The following is a 20,707-nucleotide window of genomic DNA, read 5'->3' as shown; positions in this document are numbered from 1 at the left end:
TATATGCCACACCTTCTTTATCCATTCATCTACCCATGTGCATTTAGGTTGCTTCTGTATCTTGGCTCTTGTCAATAATGCTGCAATGAACATAGGGATGTTCATATATATCTTTTCCAATTAGTGTTTTCATTTTCTTTGGATAAACACCCAGGAGTGGAATTGCTGAATCATATAATAGTTCTATTTTTAACTGTTTGAAGAACTTCCATACTATCTTCCATAGTGGCTGCACCAATATACATTCCCCTCCACAGTGCATGAGGACAGTTTTGTTCTTCAGGATTGTTTTGGCTATTCAAGGTCTTTTGTGTTTCCATACAAATTTTAGAATTACAGTATTTGTCTTAGTTCTATGAAAAATTACCTTGGTATTTTGATAGAGATTGCATCAAATTTGTAGAATGCCTTAGGCTAGTGTGCTCATTTTAATAGTATTCATTCTTCCAAACCATTAGCATGGTGTATCTTCCCATTTGTTAGTGACATCTTTAATTTCTTTCACCAATGTCTTAAGTTCAGTTGCTCAGTTGTATCCGACTCTTTGCAAACCCACGGACTGCAGCATGCCAGGCTTCCCTGTCCATCGCCAACTCCTGGAGCTTACTCAAACTCATGTCTGTCAAGTTGGTGATGCCATCTAACCATCTCATCCTCTGTCTTTTCTTAGTACAGACTTTTTACCTCCTTAGATTTACTACTAGGTATTTTATTATTTTTGATGCAGTCATAAATAAAATTGTTTTCTTAATTTCTCTTTCGGATAGTTCTTTGTTAGTGTATAGAAATAATAGATTTCTGTATATTAATTTTACATTCTGTAATTTTACTGAATTTATTAATTGGTTCTAATGGTTTTTTGGTGGCACCTTTAGGATTTTCAGTAATACCATGTCATCTGCAAACAGTGACAGTTTTACTTCTTCCTTCCCAATTTGGTTTCTTTTTTTTTTCTTGCCTGATTGCTATGGCTAGGACTTCAAAGAGTATGTTGAGTAAAAGTGGTGACAGTGGGTATCCTTGTCTTGTTCTTGATCTTAGAGGAAATGCTTTCAGCTTTTTACTGTGAGATGCTGTCAGCTGTGGGCTTGTCATATCTGGTCTTTATTTTGTTGATGTATGTTCTCTATGGACTCACTTTGATGGTATTTTTTTTTTTAATCATATATAGATGTTGAACTTTGTTTCTGCATTCATTTAGATGATTTTTATTCTTTAGTTTGTTAATACTGTGTTTTACATTAATTGATTTGTGGATATTGAACCCTCCTTGAATCCCTAGAATAAATCCCATGTGATCATGGTATATGATCTTTTTAATGTGTTGTTGCATGTGGTTTGCAAATATTTTGTTGAGAATTTTTACAACTATAAAGTGATACTGGCCTATAATTTTCTTTTTTGTGTGTGATATCTTTGTCTGATTTTGGTGTTTGGGTGACACTGGCCTTGAAAGTGAATTTGGACGTGTTGCTTTCTGTAATTTGTTGGAATAGTTTGAGAAGGATACATGTTAACTCTTCTTTAAATATTTGGTAGAATTTCACCTATGAAGTCGTCTGGTCCTGGACTTTTGTTTGTTGGGAGTTTTTAAAATTGCCAGTTTGATTTTATTACTGATAATTGGTCTGTTCATATTTTCTGTTTCTTCCTGATTCAGTCTTAGGAGGATGTATATTTCTGGGAATTTGTCCATTTCTCTCAGTTTGTCCATTTTTTGGCATATGCCTCTTTTAAATAGTGTCTTTCCCTGATCTCATATTTAACTTATTTTGAGCCTTCTAGTGGCTTCCCTGGTGGCTCAGCGGTAAAGATTCTGGCTGCAGTGCAGGAGACACAGGAGACTGGGATTCAATCCTTGGGTTGGAAAGATCCCCTGAAGGGAGGGTATGGCAGCCCACTCCAGTATTGCCTGGAGAATCCCACAGACAGAGGAGTATGGTGGGCGGCAGCCCATAGGGTTGCGAAGTGTCAGACATGACTAAGGTGACTTAGTGGTGGCGGCAGCAGAGCCTTCTAATTCTGTCCTCTGCATCTCCTATTCTTTATCATTTCCATCTCTATCTTTCTGTGTTACCTCTGGATAATTTCCTTTAAGCTAGAATTAGTTTATTTTTTGAATTCTAATTTTCATTCGCTAAGTTTTTCGTTTCTGCAAGTACTGTGGTTCATTTTCAAATCTGGCTGTCTGTTTCTTGGTATCTTGCTTTTTTTTTTTTCAATTCTTCTATAATAACTTCAAATAAATTTAATGTGTCCTGTTTTCTGAAGTTTTGGGGATATAATCCTGCCATTTGCTTTAATGACTCTGGTCATGATGGATTGTTTCCTCAAGTATTTTATAATTTTGGATTGTGGGCTCATTCAAAGGAGTATCATCTATGGTGGTCTTTTTAAGAAGCATTTTTATTTATCTACTTGTTTATTTTTGGCTGCACTGGGTCTTCGTTGCTGCTCTCGGGCTTTCTCTAGTTGTGGCGAGCAGGCGCCTCTTTGCGGCGCGCAGGCTTCTCACTGCGCTGGCTTCTCTTGTTGTGGAGCATGGGCTCTAGGTGCTTGGGCTTCAGTAGGTGCAGCACCCGGGCTTAGTTGCCTGCAGCGTGTAGAATGTTTCTGGAGCAGGGCTGGAACCCATGTCCTCTGTGTTGGCAGGCAGATTCTAACCACTAGACCACCAGGGAAGTCCTATGGTAGTCTTGTGTAGCTTGAGTTGAGGTCAGTTCTCTCAAGAAAAGCTTTTTTTTTTAAAAATAAACTTTGCTTAATTATAATTTATGTACAATAAAATTTATTTAAAGTAAAAAGTTTTGGCAGAATTATACACTTAGAAAAAGCTGCCCCAGTCATGATACAGAGCATTCCCATAACTCCCAAAAGTTTCCTTATGCCTCTTTACAGTTCATCATTGGCCCCCAAGAACCAAGTAATCTAATTACTGAAAGTTAATTTGTGTTTTCTAGAATTTTATCTAGAAAATATATACAGAGTATATGTTTGTGTCTGCTTTCTTTCAGGCAGTGTAATGCATTTGATATTTATGTATTTAGTGCATATATCAGTAATTTGTTACTTTCTGTTGCTGTTGCCAAAGAATGCTCAAACTACCACACATTTGCACTCATCTCACACGCTAGTAAAGTAATGCTCAAAGTTCTCCAAGCCAGGCTTCAGCAATACGTGAACCGTGAACTTCCAGATGTTCAAGCTGGCTTTAGAAAAGGCAGAGGAACCAGAGATCAAATTGCCAACATCCGTTGGATCATCGAAAAAGCAAGAGAGTTCCAGAAAAACATCTATTTCTGTTTTATTGACTATGCTAAAGCCTTTGACTGTGTGGATCACAATAAACTGTGGAAAATTCTGAAAGAGATGGGAATACCAGACTTCCTGACCTGCCTCTTGAGAAATCTGTATGCAGGTCAGGAAGCAACAGTTAGAACTGGACATGGAACAACAGACCGGTTCCAAATAGGAAAAGGAGTACGTCAAGGCTGTATATTGTCACCCTGCTTATTTAACTTATATGCAGAGTACATCATGAGAAACACTGGGCTGGAAGAAGTACAAGCTGGAATCAAGATTGCCGGGAGAAATATCAATAACCTCAGATATGCAGATGACACCACCCTTATGGCAGAAAGCGAAGAAGAACTAAAAAGCCTCTTGATGAGGGTGAAAGAGGAGAGTGAAAAAGTTGGCTTAAAGCTCAACATTCAGAAAATGAAGATCATGGCATCTGGTCCCATCACTTCATGGGAAATAGATGGGGAAACAGTGGGAACAGTGTCAGACTTTATTTTGGGGGGCTCCAAAATCACTGCAGATGGTGATTGCAGCCATGAAATTGAAAGACGCTTACTCCTTGGAAGAAAAGTTATGACCAACCTAGACAGCATATTAAAAAGCAGAGACACTACTTTGCCAACAAAGGTCCATCTAGTCAAGGCTATGGTTTTTCCAGTAGTCATGTATGGATGTGAGAGTTGGACTGTAGAGAAAGCTGAGCGCCGAAGAATTGATGCTTTTGAACTGTGGTGTTGGAGAAGACTCTTGAGAGTCCCTTGGACTGCAAGGAGATCCAACCAGTCCATCCTAAAGGAGATCAGTCCTGGGTATTCATTGGAAGGACTGATGTTGAAGCTGAAACTCCAATACTTTGGCCACCTGATGTGAAGAGCTGACTCATTTGAAAAGACCCTGATGCTGGGAAAGATTGAGGGCAGGAGGAGAAGGGGATGATGGAAGATGAGATGGTTGGATGGCAGTGGACTCAATGGACATGGGTTTGGGCAGACTCCAGGAGTTGGTGATGGACAGGGAGGCCTGGTGTCCTGCAGTTCATGGGGTCGCAAAGAGTCGGACACAACTGAGTGACTGAACTGGAACTGTTGCTAAGTAGTCTTCCTTTGTATGACTATATCATACAGTTTTGTTTATCATTTACTTTTTAAAATTTATTTTTATTGTAATATTTACAATATTGTGTTGGTTTCTGCCATACATCAACATGAATCAGCCATGGGTATACATATGTCCTTGCTCTCTTGAACCTCCCTCCCACCTCTCACCCCATCCCACCCCTCTAGGTTGTCGTAGAGCACTGGGTTGAGCTCCCTGCATCATATAGCATTTCCCCACTGGCTGTCTGTTTTATATATAGTAACGTATATGTTTCAGTGCTACCTTCTTCCCCCACTGTGCCCACAAGTCTAGTCTCTTATGTCTGTGTCTGTGCTGCTGCCCTGCAAATTGGTTCATCAGTACCCTTTTTCTAGATTCCATATATATGCGTTAATATATACTTGTTTTCCTCTTTCTAACTTACTTCACTCTGTATAACAGGCTCTGGGTTCATCCGCCTCACTACAGGTGACTCAGATTTGTTCCTTTTTATGGCTGAGTAATATTTCATTGTAATTATGTACCACACCTTCTTTATCTATTCATCTGTTGATGGACATTTAGGTTGCTTCCTTGTCCTTTGTAAGTAGTGGTCTTTGTAAATAGTACTGCTGTGAACACTGGGGCACATGTATCTTTTAGAATTGTGGTTTTCTCAGGGTAAAGGCCCAGTAGTGCACCTGCTGTGTCATATGGTGGTATGATTCCTAGTTTTTAAAGAAATCTCCATACTGTTCTCTGTGGTGGCTGTATCAATTCACATTCTCAGCAACTATGCAAGAGGGTTCCCTTTTCTCCACATCCCTCGCTAGCATTTATTATTTGTAGATGTTTTGATGATGGTCATTCTGACTGGTATATCATTTACTGTTGATGGACACTTGGGCTGTTGGCAGTTTTTGGCTGTTGTGAATAAAATTGCTGTGAGCATTCATGTACAAATCTTTGAGTGAACATACAGTTTCCTGACTCTTTGGCGTGAAATGGCTGGGTCACATGGCAGGGTATTTTTAATTTTTAAGAAATTACCAGTTTTCCAAAGTGGTTGTACTGTTTTATGTTTCCATTGCAGTATCTGAGAGCTTTGGTTTATTTTCTTACCAACATTTGGTATAGTAAATCTTTTTAGTCATTCTCATGGAGATGTAGTGTTATTGTGGTTTTAATTTGCGTTTTCCTGATGATGTTGAACATCTTTTCATGTATTTATTGGCCATTTGTGTGTCTCCTGCTACAACTTTGTATTTGTGTCTTTGGGAACTCAAGGCTGTTCCCAACCTGGGGCTAAAATGTCTGTAATTTTTCTTTTAGATTTCTAGGCCACAGATTTAGTATAAATTTTTAAATTCCAAATCCACCTCTTGTGTGCACCCAGGGTATTAATTCCTAGAAAGTTCTTTTTTCCTCCCACTTTACTACGTTTGTAAAGCAACCTTCCTTATTTTCCTGTGGACAGGTTTTTTTTTTTTTTCCTAGTCTCTTTTTACTGAGGGTCTCAGGGTCACAAAGAGTCAGATGGGACTGAAGCAACTTAGCACACACATGCAGCCTTTATACAGAGATCTCAGTTGCTTTTTACGGGCTCATGATCTGAAGTATGAGGAGGTCACAGATTCCTTACATTGCTAGGACAGCTCTGCCTCACTAATCCAATTTTCAGCTTCTTTTCTTTCTGTTTCCTGGGATTTCTTTTACTTTCTTGTGAGTTCAGTTTATCTAGTGTCAGAATCCTATCAGGAAAATAGAAACCACACACAGGTGTTTTAAGAGAGTGAATTCAGTAAAGGGGTTTTGTTTAAACCTTTGTTGGAGGGCTGAAAGAGCAAAAAGGGGACTCTTCAAGTAATGTATTATAACTGTGTTAAGTGGCTGCTTCATCCAGGACTGAAATACAAAGGGAGAAGGTTGGGGTTGGCAGAATTTAGAATTCTGGAGGGATCTGGTGGGACTGCGCCTGAATTCTCTGAGGAGAAGGCGTTGCCTGGTGTTGCTGGTGTCTCAGGAGCCTGCAGGAGGGACCTGGGGGAGCCAGGTTTGGTTGAGCCCTGCTCTGGTGCCTCGAAGAGGGAGTTTAGAAGGAAGCAGGGAGAAACCAACTGCAGTTGTCAGGAGCAGAGAGCCACAGGAAGAGGGAAGTCCCTGGCAGCCTCCTCCTGCCTTCGATTTTTCCTGTTTGCACCCCGTTAACAGACCCTAACTGGGAGCCAGCTGGCAAAGGTGAAGTGGCACTAGAAGAGTCCAAGCCCCAGCAACACAGAGCAGACCATAACCACAGGGTAGGTGTGGTTCTAAGAGACAGTAATTTAACTAGCAAGTCAAAAAGGATTTTTATTCTGTTTTTCTGGGCATTTTCAGGCACATTTAGTAGGAAGATTTTTCAGGTTACCTGGTCCATTATATCAACAGTCAGTAACAGCAATAGCTGATTTTGTTTTTTTTCAGCATATAATGTGACCCAGGCACTGTTTTAAGCACTTTACGTGAACTGCTTCCCAAAGCTCCATCTTACTGTTGTTGCTATAATTTAGTTTACCCAAAGCCATATAGTTTGTAAGAGGTGGAGTTGGTGTTCTGATCCAAGCATTCTGGGTTCTGTAACATACATTCTTAACTTCTCTGTTGTGCTGAGGGTTCCTCCCCTACATCAAACCAGAATCTATCCTCCTCTGACTTCCACTCACTAGTTCTGGTTTTGTCTTCTTGCAAGGGGTCATATGAGTCTTTCTCCTCATCTGCATGACAAGCATGCACATATTTGAAAAAGTTTTCATGTTTCATGCCATGAATTTCAGACACTTCACCAGGCTGGTTATCATTCTTCCTCTGCATGTACCCTCTGCTTTTCAGAGGTGGGACATGGATTAGTCTACTAACATGACCTGAGCTGGACTGATGTTTTGGGTGGCTCTGTCAGATTCACGCTTCCTGTGAGAGTGTATGGCCTCTCCTCCTACCACAGGCAGCCTTCCCTGCCACCCCCAGCCAGACGGCAAGCTTTTCAGTATGAACTATGTACCGGGTCTCTGCCATCCTGTATTAGTTTGGTTGATTTCTTTTATTCTAAATGCAGGGCTTTATATTTAGTCCTATTAAATTATACATTTGCTATTTTTGGTACATCAAACCTGTTAAGATCTTTTTGCCATATCAAATCTAAAAACATTGTATTTTCTTTTCTTCACAGTTTACAATTCCAGAGTTTAACAAACCAACCTTACATGTTACATTCTATCTTCGGTAAAACATGCTAAATATGGTAGGTTTGAGAAGCAAGCTGAATGTTATACCTCTAGAGATCTTGAGGACTTCCCTGGTGGCTCAGATGATAAAGTGTCTGCCTTCAGTGCAGGAGACCTGGGTTCGATCCCTGGGTGGGGAAGATCCCCTTGAGAAGGAAATGGCAACCCACTCCAGTATTCTTGCCTGGAAAACCTCATGGATGGAGAAGCCTGGTGGGCTACAGTCCATGGAGTCACAAAGAGTCGGACACGACTGAGCAACTTCACTTTCACTAGAGATGTTACTTCAATTGATGGAAGTTTAGGGGGAATAGTTTTGACTAGACTTTCTGCTAAATTGCAGGAGGAGCTATCTGGAAGGGACAGAATCTTGGCTGTCAGTGAGGGGAGGAGAGAGTCAAGGTTAAGGGCTGGACATTGGGCAGTCAGTCACCCTAATAAGGGACCACTTGGCAGAAGTAAAATGATCTGATGTCTGAGGAGAGGAGAGGGAGCATGTTGCACAGCATGCTGCTGGGCTGAGGCCTCTGTTGGCAGCTGTGTCAGCTGCCCTTTCTGTCCTCTTTAAGGACCAGTTTCTTTGAAGTCAGTGCAGGAAGTGCCAGTGATTCAGCCTTGCAGATTTCTTCTGCCTTACTGCAGCTAAGGACTGGTTTGTCTGGTGATCAGTAAAGACCGTGCATATATTTCCGGCGTATTTATTTGACCACTTGAGCGCCTTCCTGTGACGGGCCAGAGACACTTTGCAGGCTGTCAAGTTTGGGGTATTCTGTGGTAGGTGGATACAGAGGCCTTTGTCTTATGTGTGGGTAACGACTGCATTCTGCCCTGTAAGGGGGCATTTGCTGAGTGTCTGACTTCTGGATGGTGTCAGTGAGGGATGAGGTAGTAAGAGCTTTGATTGCCTACTTTTCTGGCTTGCTTATTGCATGACAGTGTGAGTTTGAGGGAAGCTTCTGGTTCACTTGGAGTTTGCCGCTGTACCCCATATGCACTGCTGCCAAGTGGACTCTGTCTGGTTTGCTGACCCCCAAAGCCCAGTTTCCTTGTGCAGTGAGCAAATGCATAATGTGTGTCAATTTCACCTCTCACAGAGCTGAGTATTTAAAGATATACACACACACATACATATATATATATATATATATATATATATAAAATATATATAAAATACAGGAGTTACCTATTCCCCAAGCTCTTCAAACCTACAGATACTTTATAGGAATAATGTAACAAACGTTTCTGTATTTTTCACCTAGGTTCACTGATTGTTAACATTTTGCTGTTTTGGCCACTGTCCTTCATTTTAGGAACCTTTTGACTGTTAGATGTGAACTTCATGTTACTTCATCCCTTAAATAGCTTAGCAAGTATTTGCTGAAAAAAATCAGAATATCTTCCTATGCTGCTGCTGCTACTGCTGCTGCTAAGTCGCTTCAGTTGTGTCCGACTCTGTACCATAGACGGCAGCCTGCCAGGCTCCCCCGTCCCTGGGATTCTCCAGGCAAGAATACTGGAGTGGGGTGCCATTGCCTTCTCCGTCTTCATATGCTAACCACAGTAAAATTACACTCAGAAATTCAGTACGTTCAGTACAATCCTTGTTCAGGTTGCTCTGGTTTTTCCAGTGATACCTTTCATAGATTTTTTTGTCGTTTCAGGATCCATTGAAAGATCATGCGTATGTTAGTTGTCATGACTTTGTCATGCCCTTAGTATGCTTTAACTTTGAACAATTAAAAAAAATTCTACTTCTTTATTTGCTGCATTGGGTCTTACTTGTGTCGTGCGAGATCTTTTGTTGTGTCTCAGGGACTCTCTAGTTCTGGCGCACGGGCTCAGTAGTTGCGGTGCAAGGGCTTCGTTGCTCCACAGCATGTGGGATCTTAGTTCTCTGATGACCAGGGATCTAACCTGCATCCCCTGCATTGCAATGCAGATTCTTAACTACTGGATCACCAGGGAAGTCTCAACTTTGAACAGTTTTTAAATCTCTTAATACTGAAGGCCTTTTTGTCGGTCATATCATTGACATTCTTTAGAATTCAAGTTAGTTGTTTGCAGAATGTCTCTTAATTTGGATTTGTATTTCCTCTTGATTATTTGTGATTTGTATTTCCTCTTGATTAGATTCAGGATCAGCATGTTTTTGGTAGAACTAGGTATAGGTTAGTACAGTAGTTTGATAGTGAAGCTAGACAGGGAAGCAGTGTTCAGTTTTGCATGACAGTGTATAATTTAGCACCTGATTATGTTTTCTGATCTGTAAGCCCCACAGGAATTGAGTATGGAGTTGAGTAGGACCTGAAGGAACCAGGAAAGACTTTAGCTGGAAGATGACAGAATTTTGAGGCAGTTGGAATATGGTTAGACAAACTGCTCTTTGGACTTCTCATCCTGCTACTGAAGTTATATATATATCATGAAAACTGAAAAGTGAGTTTCCTCTTCAGAGTTTAGTGCTCTGTATCTTCCATGGTTTTTGTACTGCTGGGAAGCCTAATAGTTTAGAGCTCCTGCTTTGGTTTCAGATAGGCCTGGAAACCGTGCTCAGCATTTTTCCAGCTGCCTAACCTTAGGGAAGTTTTCTTACACGAAAGCTTGAAAGAGTTTAAAAGCTTTAAAATGTTACTGTGATGCTCATAGTGCAATATTGCATAAATAACTTGAATGAAAATATTTGAATGCCTTTAGGTGGGGGCTACACTTCCTAGTTTTTCTGGCTGCCTCACTGGAACATTAATTTCTATTACCTGCCAAACCTTGGAAGGGGCTTGAATTTACCACTGCTGGATAGCTAAAGTCATGGAAATGAGAAAGGGCTTGGCTCATGAGACAAGTGGGAAGACTGGCTTGATTAGTTCAGAGTGTACACTGTGGAATAGTGAGAAATAAGGTTGAATAAATGACTTGAGGCCATGTAATGGAGGGCTTGGGAAGTTAAGCCAAAGAATTTGAATATGGTGCTTAAGGAAGAAAACCATGGAAGGTTTTTGAGCAGGTGGGCAACCCTTGGAAATGTGAATAGTACAGAGTCTCTTGAGGAAGGACCTTTCCTGCTTTGGAGACTGGAATTCTAGTAGGGCAGAGTCTTCCCTGTGCTGACCATGTTGGGGTGTGGTTTGGGCTGTCTTGCCACAGGAGGCCAGACTTTCTGCCCCAGTGACTCTTCCTGCTCTGTCACTGACTCACCCCATTGACCTAGGCTGGGTGGCTTTACTTCCGGTGGCTGGCTGATCTACAGAGTGATCTACCCTGGCTGCCCAGGGTGAGGTGAAGCCGAGCTGACCCACAGCTCTTTGGTGAGATGGGGGAATGAATAGCATTCCTGTCCCTTTGCCCCTTCCCTGGATTGAGGCTAGTTATAAGCCAGATTGCCAGGGATCGCTTTGTCCCAGCCTTAGAAAGCTGTTCACCAGGAGGTAAGTCAAGATGGTTCCTGCCCTCTCTGCTTTTTCATAGGTCAGCTTTCCTCGAACAGGATTTCTACTACTTTCTTTTTCCTTGATCTAGGTCCTTCTAAGTCACCTCTTTCACTTACTTGAAGTAAACAGGTTACTGCAGGAGGTGGGCAGAGATGTTTAATAAATATATTCTTCTAGCTGTCAGGGGAGTGTCTCGGGGGTCTCACTGACCCCTGTTGTAAGGTAGTTTACCCAGAATTCTTGTGAACTAGATATCGAATGAAGGCTCAAACTCATAGGGAGCAACTGCAGACAAGTTCTGGTCTTAAGCTATCATTTCTTAGCAACTGGGTTTCAAAACCATTCTTGGTATGCTTTAGTGTCCTGAGTTAAAGACAACAGTGAGGAACAGGAAGGGGGAGGTGCCTGGATTAGGATATGCTTGTGGTTTATGCTAGGAGTTAGGGTGACTAGGTTTCTAGTCCTGATTACTCCTCACCAGCTGTGTGATCAGGGACCAACTGTCTAACCCCAGTGGACTGGAGTTTTCTCATGTAAAAATGAGCAGTTTATATGATCTGGAGGATTTCTTCCAGGGCCAAAATCTATGATTATATAATGTGTGATTATAAGTCAGTATAATAGTTTAAAAGGCAGTTCCCAAAGGAGTATTTGTAAACTTTAGGAGACTGTTTTGATTACCATCTTCATTTGATTTAACAAGATCGGAAAGGTTTGTTTAAAAGGGTGTCACTTCCTTTATGCACACTGTGTGTTTGCTTACTTCTAGGTCAAGGTGACTAGATAGTGGAGAAAATTAGCCTTTCTAGTGGAAGTCCTCCCAAATCACAAATGTGTTAAGGGCCAAAAAGTACTGGAACATGTTGCTGTGGAACACTTCAACTGAGGAGCCGCCGTGGTCCCAGCTCCAGGAGACCCACAGCCACAAGTTCTGCAGGCTACAGGAGCCACTGCTCACCAGCACGCCGTGGTCCATCGGGTGCTTCCCAGGTGGCGTGCTGAAGCAGATGATTTGGTAGCTCCATGCTTGTGCAGGAGAAGTGATGTGCCAAGTTACTTGATTTTTTTTGTCGTTGTTTACTTACTAGGTTTGGTCAGCAGTTTGAGACACAGTGGGAGTTGTTGGGAAGGGGGTGGTCAAAGCAGAGGGGCTCTCCAGTGCATTTCAGTTAGGCTGTCTGTAGTACCCTTGAATCTGTGCCAGGCAATGGTGGTCTTGTTGATAACTAGTCAGAAAAATAAGGTGTTAGGCATCCTAGTCAAAAGATTCTGTCACCAAGACACTCTGTGATCATTCGCAATTTAATTTTCTTTCTTAAAGCCATGTTTTCTTCATTTATATATTGAAAATTTTAGATACTAAGAGTTCCAGATCTGAAACCAGGTAGGCCAAAGGAGGTCTGAGGTGGGGAAGGATCTGTTTGTTCTAAGCTGCTTGACTATTAGACAAGGGGTAGAAGTGGAATTCCTTTTTAGTACTTGAATTATAGCAACTATACTCTCTACTCAGAGTCACAGCTGAGTGATCAAACGTGAAGCAGCTATTTAATGAGAAGCAGGCCCTGGGAGCCTTCTCCTGACAAACAATCACAGGACTTGCTGGTCCTGAGAGAAGTAGTCATACCCTGGTAGGACCTATTGTTTGAAGGAGGTGGGGGTGAATGTCATCAAAATGGACAGTGTGGATATTGTGATTTAGATGGTTTAGAGACTTTGTTCCTTGCTGTTGTTAATTTCAAGCCTCTCTTTAAAGAGATTCTCTTAATGATTGGAGCAGTGTGGGATTCATTTAGAGAAAAGGTCCCGCATAACCACAATTAGAAATTAAATGCCTAAAAGCAGAGCCAGTTGCTGGAGAGACTGAAGTGCCCTAATCAGTTGCTTTTCAATACTCAGGTCCTAGGGCGACAGCAGCCAGAGAATAGACTGCTTGGTGAGCTCTCTGGGTGCTAGGCTGGGAGATTTGGGCTCCCAAGAGAGGAAGAGGTGACCTGTAGTATCCACACCTCTTAATCTCTCTATTTCTCTTCTTTCCCTCAGTGCCCTTTAGTTTTAATTAGGATTGTGTAAACACAGCCAGCTTGCCATTCCCCTTAAAGTGGCAGGCCCATGACAGCTTTTTGCTGGTCACTCTTACCTAGGTATGTGGCTTTAAATTAGAGGGCTTGTCCTCTCTGACAGTTCAGCTTCACTGGCTGCCTCACTGAAAGAATCCATTAGAAGAGGGCCAGGTGGCTGTCATTCAGTCGGGCAGCATTATTTAGCACCTGCGGTGTGCAAGCATTGTGCTGGAATGGAGCTGATAGGTGAATAAGATGGTTTCTGCTCTTCAGGAGCTTAGTCAAGTGAAACATATATGCAGCTAGTGTCGACCCAAGGAGGAATGAAATGAAGTGTGTAGAGGAACAAGCAATATGGGAGCATATAGAGGAGACAACAGAGTTGTTCCTGAATTGGGGGAACAAGGAGAGCCTCTGAAGGGAGAAGGCATTTGAGCCAGGTTGTAAAGGGTGAATTAGAATTCCTTAAGTTTATAATTTTATTTATTTATTTATTTCTGGCTGTGCTGGGTCTTCCTTGCTCCAAGGGTTTTTCTCTAATTTTGGAGAGTGAGGGCTACTCTCTAGTTGCTGTGTACGGGCTTGTCATTTCGGTGGCTTCTGGTTGCAGAGCACTGGCTCTAGGGTGCCGCTTCAGTAGTTAAGGTTCCCAGGCTCTAGAGAAATAGTTGTAGCGCATGGTCTTAGTTGCTCTGTGGCACCTGGGATCTTCCTGGATCAGGGATTGAAGCTGTGTCTCCTGCATTGGCAAGCAGATTCTTTACCCTGAGCCACCAGGGAAATCCTAGAATTTCTTAAGTTTAGAAGGGCATTTTGGAGGAGGTTATAGAATGGCAGCAGCACAGAGCCTGGGGAAATGTTTGGCATATTTGGGAAAGTGCTTCTGAGATAGAAGATATTTTGGAGGAATGAGCTGGAAATGAGGCCAGGAAAGATGTTTGGTTGGATCTTAAAGAACAGTAAGCGTCATACTAAGAGATTTGGATTTTATTCTGCATGAAGTTAGCTCATGAGTGTTTTGGATAAGGAGTGACACGATCCCAGCCATGTGATTTAGGTTTTGATGTGTTTTTCAGGTGTAAGGTCTTCGATTTCAGTATTGAGAAGGTGGTCATCTTGGTTCTTAAAGTACAAAGTTTGTCAGGCATCTAATGTTTAGGTACTTTATTCTTTAGTTGTATTTTCTAAGAAAGAAAAGAAAGTGAAGTCACTCACTACAGCTTTGTCTTCTGCTTTTTCTCTGTTTCCCATTGGTTTTCATTATATGTGTGTGTGTGTTAGTTGCTCAGCTGTGTCTCACCCTTTCAGACCTCATGGACTGTACCCCACAAGGCCCCTCTGTCTGTGGAACTCTCTGGGCAAGAATACCGGAGTGGGTAGTCATTCCCTTCTCCAGGGGATCTTCCTGACCCAGGGATCGAACTCAGGTCTCCTGCACTGCAGGTCCGGTGCCATACAGCAGCTCCCCACTAGCTATCTGTTTCACACATGGTCGTGTATATATTTCAGTCCTGATCTCCTCATTTGCCCCACCTTCCCCTTCACCCTCCATGTCCACATGTTCATTCTCTATGTCTCTGTCTCTATTCCTGCCCTGTAAATTGGTTCATGTGCACCATTTTTTCTAGATTCTACATGTATCCTTAATATACAATAATTGTTTTTCTCTTTCTGACTTAACACACTGTATGACAAACTCTAGGTCCATCCACATCTCCAAAAAGAACCCAGTTTTTCCCACTCTTTTTATGGCTAAGTAGTATTCCATTGTATATATGTATCACATCTTCTTTATTCATTAATCATATAGGATTTTTATAGTGCTTTCAGTTTTTTCTATTTTAAACAATACTGTAATACTTTGATACAAATTATAAAAGTAATATATATAATAAGTAAGTCCCTTGCACTTCACCCTTTATCCTAATCTTACTCTACAGAGGTAACAATGACTTATTAATAGTTTTTATTACTTTATAATTTATTAGTAATTTCTGTTGTATCTTTGCATGAACATTATTATGCATAAGTTTTGGTCAGTATTTTTTGTTGTTATGATTTAAGTCTGCAAGTGAATTACTGGGTCAAATGATGTGAAATTAAATTTTTCTGATTGTATGTCATGGTACAGTTTAGAAAACTTGAAAAATAAGGTTTTTAAGGGAGAAAGTAAGAGTGATCCATAATTCCACAAATCAGAAATAAACATTATTTGACCTGTTTCCTGATAAATATACACATGCACGTTCATACTCACAAGTGTGCAGATGTGTGTATATGTATCACATACACATCTGTATATGTAGTTTAAAAAATAAATGGTCATACCCACTAACACTATACATGCTGCTTTTAAAATTCAACATTCCTCATGTCATTAAAATTATTTAAAATATTTTTAATGACTGCATAAGGCTCATATGCATGTATCTTAATTTACTTGAGTTATTGTTAGATATTTAGTTTTTCTCCAGTTTTTCATAATGTTAAATAATTATGTTAGTACCTATATATGTATTTATATTTTAGATAATTTTCTAAACTTTTATTGCTGTGAATAGAATTATTTGATCAAAGAACACCAAATTTTTTTTTTAGCAGTCTCACTTTAACATTTTTTTGTAAAATATACATAACAAAATTTACCATTTTAACATGTTAAATTCATAATTAGGTGTACAATTTAGTGGCATTAAGTGTATTTACAGTGTTGTGCAATCATCACTGCTATTCATTTCCAGGACATTTTATCATCCCAGACAGATTCTGTGTACCCACTGAACAATAGTTCCCATTCCTTCCTCCCCCACTCCCTGGTAACCTCTGTTCTACTTTCTATCTCTGTGAACTTGCCCATTCTAGGTACCTCATAAATGGGATCATACCATTTTTGTCCCTTTTTGTTTAGTTTATTTCACTTAGTATGTTTGAAGATGAACATTTTTTAGGTTCTTGATATGTATTGCCAAATTTCTTTCCGGAGAATCATTTAAAGAATGCCTGATTACTTACATAAGAAAATGTACTGTTCCTTTCTTAATCATTAGTTTCTCAGTTAAAATCCTAGATTGTTATCTTTCCATTACTATATTAAATTATATAATTTTATACATATTAATGGGCTTCCCTTGTAGTATATTATTATATAAAGTCAGCTTCTTTGCCATTGTTATATATAAGATCAACATTTGGGAGAGGACAGAAGGAGAAAGTGGGTGGAGGTGTCATTGTGTGAAGGTCCTATTTGCTAAAATGACCTTTGGAAATAAAAGGGTAAGTTATCCTCAATTCTCCATTTATAAAATGAGGACAATGGCACTTTCCCCATCTGCCCTACAGGAACTGAATGGCCTAAAATTCCCAGTTGAAATTACTTACTTTTATGGCCAGGATCTTCAGAGGGGTAGGATCTAGAAAGAGAGAATCAGCTTCCCTTTCTCACAAAAATCAGGGCTGTAACTTTTTTTGTTGTTGTTTCTCTATTTGGCTCTGCCCAGTCTTAGTTGTGGCATACAGGATCTTGAGTTGCCGTATGTGAACTCCTGGCATGTGCTATCTAGTTCCTCAACCAGGGCTCCCTGCTTTGGGAGCTCAGAGTTTTAGCTGCTGGATCACCAGGGAAGTCGTAGGACCCCAGCTGTTAGCCGTTAGCTAGACAGACTGGAAATGTTAGCTGCTTCCTAGTGAATCTTCTCTCTAAGCAAAAGGGAAGGTGAGAGATCTCTAATGTGGTGGTAGTGGTGGGGAAGGGATAGTTAGCAGCAGAGAGAGTGGGGCTTCCTTTGGTTTCATATTATCCTAGTGTATGAGTGGGAGCTATATTGCTTATCCTCGTCACTGAAGGACCTTAGGAACTGGATCTGTTTCTTATCAGATGGAATTAAAGAGACAAAGAGGATGAATAATAGCACATAGAAAACCCTTTAGAGTAGTGTTCCAACCAAGAAGTAGAAGAACGTCTTTTGACTTCTTTTGAGTGTTTTGGATTCTTTTCTTCAATATTATATTCCAGACTGATACTGCATATAAATTTATTTTAAAATGAGCCACACTCTCTAACATAGCCACACGCCAGTCAATTGGACAGCAGTTAATCTCATAATGAAACTTTTCTTTAGGTGTTAAATTGTTTTGTTTAGATCCGGGTATAAATCTTTTTTGTTCTGCAGGCCATGTAGTTCCAACTATTCACCTTTGGCATTGGTGAAGTGAAGTGTAGCCATGGACATTACATAAACGAATGGGCATAGCTATATTCCAGTAAAACTTGATTTACAAATTAGGGGCAGCTGGCCATCAGGCATAGGTTGGTGACCTCTGGGTCGTGGAGACTACTTTAGATTGGGTCGTGGAGACTACTTTAGATTGTCAGAAGGGCTAGCTTTGATGAGAAGTTGTTGAAAATTTTAGCTTTGAGGTCTGCTACTTACTAGCTATGTCACCTTAATATCTCTGAGTTCTCATGTTTAAATTCAAAATGATAATTCTATTAAAAATAAGAATGATTACACATAAGTATATTTAACTTTTCTGGAAATCAGGAAAATGTAAATTAAAACAAGAGTATATTGCTTTTTATCCTTTATGAAAGTGAAAGTGAAAGTTAAGTCGCTCAGTCGTGTCCGACTCTTTGTTGACCCCATGGACTGTAGCCTACCAGGCTCCCCCCTCCATGGGATTCTCCAAGCAAGAGTACTGCAGTGGGTTGCCATTTCCTTCTCCATTTTATCTTTTATATTGGTAAAATTAAAAAAAATAAAAAAATAACATCTATTGTTGGGAGGGTGTTGAAAAGGAAATTTTATGTTCTGTTAATGGAACTATAAATTGGTACACTTTTTTGGATGCTAATTTAGGAGTACTTATCAACATCTAACATGCACTGTTGCTGCTGCTGCTGCTAAGTCACTTCAGTCGTGTCCGACTCTGTGCGACCCCATAGATGGCAGCCCACCAGGCTCCCCCGTCCTTGGGATTCTCCAGGCAAGAACACTGGAGTGGGTTGCCATTTCCTTCTCCAATGCATGAAAGTGAAAAGTCAAAGTGAAGTCGCTCAGTTGTGCCCAACTCTTAGCGACCCCATGGACTGCAGCCTTCCAGGCTCCTCGGTCCATGGGATTTTCCAGGCAAGAGTACTGGAGTGGGGTGCCATTGCCTTCTCTGTCTAACATGCACAGACTTCATCAATTCCAAGTATTGGTACATATCCTAGAGAAACATTAGCTTGTATGTAAAAAGTTTCACTATTTATCGCTGTAGCATTCTTTCATAATACAAATTATTACAGTATGACTGTAGGTAGGTAGACCAAAAACACACACACTTTGTCTAAATACACACACATTGTGTATCCATACATATGTGCATGTGTGTGCATGCTAGGAAAAGTCTGAAAGGTTATACAGCAGACTTCTAACAGTGGTACTTCTGAGGAATGGAGTGCCGTTGGCAAACATAGGTTAAAAGTTTGACAAATGGGGTGTTTTGCATTTACTCTGTGTACTTCTTTATTATATTATTTCATGGTGATAACGTATTCTCCCTCCTTCCCACTTGTTTGGATAGCTGGTGGGCTGGGAGTGTGACACAGTAGAATTACTTCGCCAAGCCAGCTCTGCCCATGTCAGTTGAGTTGGAAGCAAAGCTGCTGGGCCGAGAGCAGGGAGCGCATGTGCGAGGGCATGGGAGGCATGTGCGCAGGCGGTTGGGAAAGGCAGCCAGACAGGCCAGTTCTGATTCGCCAACGGTAACTATCGCATGTCTTGTCTTGACATTCTCCAAGTTGCTTTATTTTCAGTTATCACACGGGGCCCAGAGAGGAATTCAGTGAGCGTGCAAAGCAAGGATGTTGATAGGAAAAAAGCAGTCATATTTGGGACAACAAGGAATGTGTGTGAAAAGAAATAGGTACAGGGATATTCATTATAGCACTGTTTGAAACCTGACACTGGAAATATCCACGTCCATCAGTAGGGAAATATGTGAACACATTATGGTATATCTTTTATAAGCACTGTTATTATACAGTTTTTTTTTTAAAGTATGAGTTAGTATTAAATTTACTGACCCTTGGAATGTTCATAATCAATTATTAAGTGAGAAAAATAAGTTGCAGAGCAATGTTAATATGTAAATCTAGTTTTTGAAAAATAGAGAACAATAAAAAAAATCCTCTTAAAATATAAAAAATATACTTGTGCTTATGATTTTGGGGGCCTGGAAAAATCTGATAACATTTCTTTTTTAAAAATTATGGTGATGTATATACAAGCCTAGGAACTGAAAGCCCGCAAGTTGTACATTTAACTTAATTTTTGGCCACACTGCACAGCATGTGGGATCTTAGTTCCCTAACTGGAGGTGGAACCCACCTCCCCCATGCCCCGCAGTGGAAGCATGGAGTCCTAACTATTGGACCGCCATGGAAGTCCCTAATGTTTCTTATCTTATGGGAGGACTTGGAGGCTGAGAGATTATGGGAGGCTAATTTTGTTTTTATCTAACTTTGTATTGCTTCATTAGTTTTACAGAACAAGGAAGATAAACTTTCTGAGTAAAAAATGAAGTTTCCTAAATAGTTTTTCATCTTAATTAATTTCTAAGAAGTACTTTAAATTTTTTTAGTGAGTTAATGAAGTAAAGAATTTTGAAAGTAAAAATAGAGTTATCATGTAAATCCCTTGGGTTTAGTATCTGCTTAGTGGAAAGAGAACGCAGGAGTAAGGGAACCAACTTTGTAGTTGTAGTTCTAAACTTTCTAATGTGTGAGCTTTAATTTAATAAGGTCATTTAGCAACTGTTAAACAAGGGCCTCAGTCTTTTCATCTGTAAAATGAAAAGCTTGTACCAGGAGACATTGGTCTCCAAGGTCCTTTCTAGGCCTGTCATTCCACAGGTTTATGGTCCTACAGTTCTACAATTGCAACACCTCTTGAGATTTTAGAACATTGTATTTCATTTGCTTTTAAATGCCTTTTGTTTTTGTTACATTTTAACAGTCTGAAATTAAAATGCATTTTATAATTGGCACTGGCTATTTTTTCACATTTTTATTATCTCTAAAATTGAGATATCTTATCATTGAAGATACAGAATAGTTCTACTTTTCAGTGCCTTTTTTTTTTCATTTACTATATATTCTTGGCCCCTTTCTGGGCTTCCCTTGCTCCTAATCCCAACAGATTCACTCATATCACCTGGTCGTTCTGGGTAGGGAGAAGCAGGTGGGTGGATATGGTATTTGAGTGTGCAAGGATTTTGTACTTAATTAACTGGTAGGTGTCCTATATGTAGCTGCTGCTTGAGAAGCTACATGTAGGTAAATATACATGTAGTTCTGAGGCATCCAACTTAATGCTTCTGAATGTTGATTAGTCTGTCATAGTTCTGCCTGGTATTTACTTTTTACAGTATAACACACGTAGAACAGCTTGTAAAGTATATGATTCCTGAAATTTACAGAAAGTGAGCACGCCTGTGTAACTAGTGCTGCATCAAGAACACTAGCAGTGCCCGGTACGCCCACCCTCCAGTCATTGTCCTGTGCGGTTTTCTTTCTAAAAGGAGTGAAAGTATATGGCAG

General features: G+C 40.4%; 1 protein-coding gene across 5 annotated transcripts in view; it reads left to right on the top strand.

Moving 5' to 3' along the window:
• Positions 1 to 20,707, top strand: part of NUMA1 (nuclear mitotic apparatus protein 1) — a 69,479-nt gene that overhangs the window by 2,472 nt on the left and 46,300 nt on the right. The window contains exon 1 of one of the 5 annotated variants that reach the window (XM_040258723.1): positions 8,392 to 8,414. The exons of 3 other annotated variants lie outside the window; for them this stretch is intronic. The gene's annotated coding sequence lies outside the window, so the exon portion shown is untranslated. Of the gene's footprint in view, positions 1 to 8,391; positions 8,415 to 10,849; positions 11,063 to 20,707 lie in introns of those variants that run through there. One more of the 5 variants, XM_040258719.1, reaches the window with a different exon arrangement.

The sequence above is a fragment of the Oryx dammah genome, unplaced genomic scaffold (genome assembly GCF_014754425.2).
Source record: "Oryx dammah isolate SB20612 unplaced genomic scaffold, SCBI_Odam_1.1 HiC_scaffold_17, whole genome shotgun sequence".
Taxonomy (NCBI): domain Eukaryota; kingdom Metazoa; phylum Chordata; class Mammalia; order Artiodactyla; family Bovidae; genus Oryx; species Oryx dammah.
Note: the sequence above shows the minus strand (reverse complement) of the source record. Positions and strands in the feature narration are given on the sequence as shown.